This window comes from Grammomys surdaster, unplaced genomic scaffold (genome assembly GCF_004785775.1).
Source record: "Grammomys surdaster isolate TR1022 unplaced genomic scaffold, NIH_TR_1.0 363, whole genome shotgun sequence".
NCBI classification, from domain to species: Eukaryota; Metazoa; Chordata; class Mammalia; order Rodentia; family Muridae; genus Grammomys; species Grammomys surdaster.
Genome location: NW_021604782.1, coordinates 9,782,641 through 9,788,187, shown reverse-complemented (window position 1 = coordinate 9,788,187; position 5,547 = coordinate 9,782,641).

Below are 5,547 nucleotides of genomic sequence, written 5' to 3'. Positions count from 1 at the left end.
AGAAACAGGAAAATATGATTTCCAAAGGGAGGAAAGCAAAGCAGTAGAAAGTGATGCTGTTGTTTGCATCAAGACATTAAAATAGTGACCAACTTCTCTATGGAAATTACCATGCGCCAGCCAGAATTCTGAAGGAATCCTACCAGGCAGAGGGAAAACCATGCCAGACGAAAACCGGACTCTGCACAAATCAAAAAAGCCATGGCTGCCACAGGTGCGTCTGACTTTTTACCTATATACTTAAAGGGCAATCGGCTGTTCAAACCACACAACAATGACATGTCATGCTGTTTTAATATGTAGAGGATAATGTGATAAAGAGAGAAAGAAGGAGAACACTGTGTAAAGTTCTCCTTCTGAGGATCCCTTAAAGACAGGAGACAGAAAGGTATGAATGTACTCAAATCGTAGCATAACCATTCCATTGGCCAAAAAAAGACTTATAACAAATAAGCCAACAAGGAAAATCTTCTCCCTCTCAAAAATGAAAGAGACTGGGAGGAGGGGGAGAACCAGAGTGGAAAGGAAAAGAAGAAGAAAGGGGAGATCAAGGAACAAGATATAAATGCAAAGTTTCTAGCCGCTGCCCAGGAGCCCTACCTGAACATCAACCATTCGCCCTGTGCCCTCTAGCCCCTTGCCAGTCCCTGAAGCTGCACAGAATCGAATTTGCATTTCCCCTTGAGGATCTTCAGAATGCCTTTGGTTGTTGCCAAATGGAAAGTCTCCACCATGGAATATGAGCAAATACAATTTGTCAAAGCAAATTTCCTCCAGAAACTCTGCCCTTATCATGTGTCCACCAAAGTCTCCTGAGAGTTCTTGTATTACCACACCTCTTCCAACCTGGGTAGAACCTCCTTCAATTTTTGCTAGTCTAGATTGGAATCTTGATGCAGGCGTGATTAGCATGTTCCTGGATACCAGTGAATGAACCAGAGTTCATTCCTCTACTGTGACATTTCATCTTTAGTAAATTGTTTTGTAGATTGTTTGTTTGACAGGCTCTCTCTATGTAGCCCTGGCTGGCTTGGAGCTTGCTATATAGGCCAGGCTGGCCTTGAACTCACAAAAGATCTGCTTGCCTCTGCCTCCCGAGTCCAGGAATTAAATAGTATGCCATCATGCCCACTCTCTTGCCAGTTTTCTTATGAAAATTTCATTTTCTTGTGGGCAGGTATACTGGAGTTCTTAGTTCCAGTATAGTGCAGTCAGTTGACTTCACATATGGTGAACATTCTCTCTTCCTCAGTCACTGTTATCCTAACCCAGAGTATCCATCAGTGACACCAATTGCATATGATATGACCAGATCCACTAGTTTGGAGCCAGGATTTGTTTCCAGCTTTTAAGTTTTTGTTGTGGAAGGTTTTACTTTGCTTCTTGTACATAAGTGTTCTGTGTTTTCTCTTACCAATTTCATAATTTTATCTAACATATCAAATGTTTATTAACATAATAAACACGTTACTGGCCTCATGTTATTGTAAGAAAATATCTGAGATAATAAAGAAACAAGATTGTGGTGACACACACCTTTAATGCTAGCACTCAGGGGGCAAAGACAGGTGGAGCTCTGTGAGTTCAAGGCAGATCTAGCCTACACAATAAGTTTCAGGTCATCCAAAAGAAACACACACACACACACACACACACACACACACACACAAGTTGGGGGGATTATTTGGACTCATAATTCCAAAGGCTACAATCTAGCATCAGATGGCCCATTGCATTCAACCTCTACCAAGGGCAGCCCTTCCCAGTGGGAGCACATAGCAGAGAGAGCCATCCACCTTATGATCAGGAAGAAGCCAAGGTCCCACAACGCCCTTCAATGGCACCTCTTCCCCCACCATGACCCTATGTTTCCTAAGGTTCCATACAGACTTCATAGTCCCACCACAGGGACAAAGTCTTGAGCACATCAGCTTTTGAGAGACATCATCCAAACCAAAGCGAAGTTTTCAGTCTAGCTGGACTCCAGCTTTCTATGTCAGGTGAAGCGGGAGTCTAGTTTTGCAGCATCACTTGTCTCTGGAGTCTAGTTTTGCAGCATCACTTGTCTTTGTTCACGGATTCTTATTGCTGCCTTTATCATACAGTGAACCCAGGGCATCCAGAGGAGTCCCTTAATAGGCCCATGGACTGACTGCTGTGTTCTTGTGCCAATATGACAGTCCTAGGAGGTTCCAGGTATTTATTTAGATGGTATATACATACCCTTGTTTTGCATTGTGACCCACAAAGTCTAAACTCTCTTTGTGAGAAAGGCACACTGATCTCCTCCATATTACCTATTACTATATAAGGGTAATATTACATATTACCTTTGTCCCTGTGCCCTGTGACTGCTTGTTTCACATTCCCTTCCCTGCAGGGAACAAAGCTGTCAAGCCAGACAGCCATGAGTGAACCTTGAATGAAGTGGGCATTGAATGATGTAATTTGAGGTACAATTTGCTTGTTCGTGTTTAGGTAGTCTTGATACTGTTCCCTTTAAGCACCTCGAACCACCTTAGCCCAAGTAGATGAAAGTCAGATCAATGTCAAATAGATCTTTAGAGTAAATATCAAGCCAGAAGACTCTCATGTTATTCTCACAATGAAACCCAATGACAGAGTAAGACTCCTAATCCCTATTCCCGGCTTAGAAGAGTCTATCTCTTTGATGTTGTTCTACCAACTGCTCCAAAGTCCAGCATGAAGGATGGAAAACAGGCCCCAGCAGTTGCTGTCACCTCCTAGGGTGCAGGGCAGAAAAACAAGCTATTGGAGACCCCAGGGGCTGGGATGGGACACAGCACTAGGTACAACGGTTGTGCCCAGGGGTATCTGGTTTGTATAGCACCGAGGCTGCTCCAGGCAGTGTGAATCCAGGGCCATGAAGAAATCTGCAGCTCTCAAGACACCTGGCTGTGTAGATGTCACTGGAATCAACCCACCTCACCCACCCACCACTGCCCAAGAGGGTTCTTGATCACTTGTCAAGCCACCAATCGGAGTAAGTGTACCCACACAATCTGTTTCCACAATATTTTTTCAAGCAACCCCAGAGATCTTTTGATAAGAATCTGGAGAAATGTATACTTTACAACAGTGACATCTGGTGGTCAACTTTCATAATGGACTAGTGTTAACATCTCTCTATAAAACAACGATAAATCACTGAATGTTGTTGATTTGGAATACTTGTATGGTCTGAGATTTCTCTGAATTGCCACATATGTGGAAAACTCATTTAATCGTTGTTTTGAATTTTCTATTTAGCAAATAAATGTTCACTACCAAAAAATCGGAAGTAGTGTGGATTAATACAATAACTGCCATAAGAGGGATTTTTTCCCTATACATCATAGGGTTGTACACTGATTCAGCAGCTAGACTAATACATGTCTGCCCTTCACTAATTGTAAGAATTTTCAAGAGTTCTGATTAAGCATAGGCAAGTGAGAAAATGGGAAAATTACAGAACACTTATACAGAGATGTTGAACTTGAGTGGCTAACATATTAATACACAAATCATTTTTTGTTTTATTATATCTAACAAAACTCATGATGTATGATAGACTTCAGAAGATACATTATATACTATTTAAACTATGTAGAAAGTCTTGACCAATCAAATGCAGAGATTGTTTTATATGGCCTTGCAGGCGCAGAGTGAGAATGAATATTAATTAAATGTAGCTTCCACTTCAAGTGTGCATGCTCCATAGAGAACATGGGTCATCGTGGGACATTTCCAAGCTAAAAACAGACAACTTTGGGGGGATGGTCCCTGAGTAGTCATATTGAGCTTACTGGTCCAAGACGTCAAAAGCATGTCAGTGGTATGGGTGGCTATGAGCCGGGGAAGATAAGATCAAAATATGCTGCAAGGAGGAAAAGAAGGACAACTGAATCTCTCCTCCTTCCTGTCTGCAAACAAGTGTCCTCATTAATCATGGGTCAATTGGTAAAACACTTCTTTATTTGCCAGGAGTCACATGCATGGTCTTGATTCTTAAATTAGAATGTCCACTGTGTTAATCAATATTCCACATCCATTGTGAAGATAAGTCTCCCTTCCCTTGGGAGAAGGTCACTGAGGGCTTGAAGGGTGTTATCTTCTCTGGTCTGTACTGCTACTCTTCCCATGAGCACACAAAGAAAGAAGAAACAATTCAGACAAACAAGGTTTTTGTTTGGCCGATGCTATGCCAAGATGACTGTTTACTGGATCCGGAAGGTTTGAGATGGGGTCGCTGACCTTTTAGTGGGTACAGGTACTTGTATGCACATTATCAGGGCAGAAGTCAAAGGACAGCTGTGGGTGCTGTTCCTCGGGTGCCTTACACCTTTTCTTGAGTCTCCAGTGACCTGTTAATGTGCCAAGAGCTTCAGGTATTCTCCTGTGTCTGCCTCCCATCTCACTGTTGTTGGATTATAGGTGTATCCCAACATGCCGAGTCTGGGGAATCCAAACTCAGGTCCTCAGACTTGTTAAGGAAGCACTTTCCAGCTAAGCCATCTCCCCAACCTGTGGTGGGGTTTTAAAACCCCAGGCTCATGATGAATGTCTTCCTGTAAAATATTTTACTTATGATTGTATGTATGTGCAAGATATGTGTACGAGAGCACACATGCCAGGGAATAAATGTGGAGGTCATATGACAATTTTATGGAGTCTGTTGTCTTCCACGTATATGTAGATTCTGGGGCTTTGAACTCGGATCACAGCAAGCACCTTTACTGCTGAGCCATGAATCCAGGAATCTCTGATTTCGGGGGTGCAGATGTTGCTTAGAAGTCAGTTCCCCAGCAAGACAAGACAAAAAAAAAAGTAAATAAATAAATGAATAACCTGATTACTACTAGCAATTAAAGATCTTTGTTTTGTGGTGAAAAGGTACATTTTTGGGAGCCTGAAAAGATGGCTTGCTGGTTAAGAGCATTCGCTACTCTTCCAGAGAACTCAGGTTCAATTCCTGGCTTGCAACCAACTGTAACTCCAGTTCCAGGAATGTAATGCCCTCTTCTGGCCTCCACAGGCACTCTTATGCAATACACACACAAAATTTTAGAGAGGTAATTTTTCTCTAAAACTGGCTTGCACAAAAATTCTTTCCCTAAGACATGTTAAATAGAGAAGTACTTATTTTTGAGTAGTTTAAAAGTTCAAAACACTCAAAAGGCAAAACACTGCTCTCTCCTAGGAAGTCCTTTTTTTCTCTGAGGTTTAAATCCTTCCCTCAACTCATACTACGCCATGCTCTTCCGGAAAACACAGCTCCAGCGTGTCTTACCACACATGCCTGGGAGCTTTTGTTCATCCGTATTTACCAAAAATCTGTGACCTTCTTAAAGGCCAGATTTGCTGTATTGCACAATCCCACGGGGGCGCTGTGTGAGTAGCCTAGAGACACACAAGATGCAGACAAGAGAAGAAGCGAAGCATATCCCCTGCCCGCTCACTAGGTGGCGCTCGGGCAATTTTTTACTACACCATGTGGCATTGGTACAAAAGCTGCTTGCAGGGATTCAGTAAGGTCTCTACCGTCTT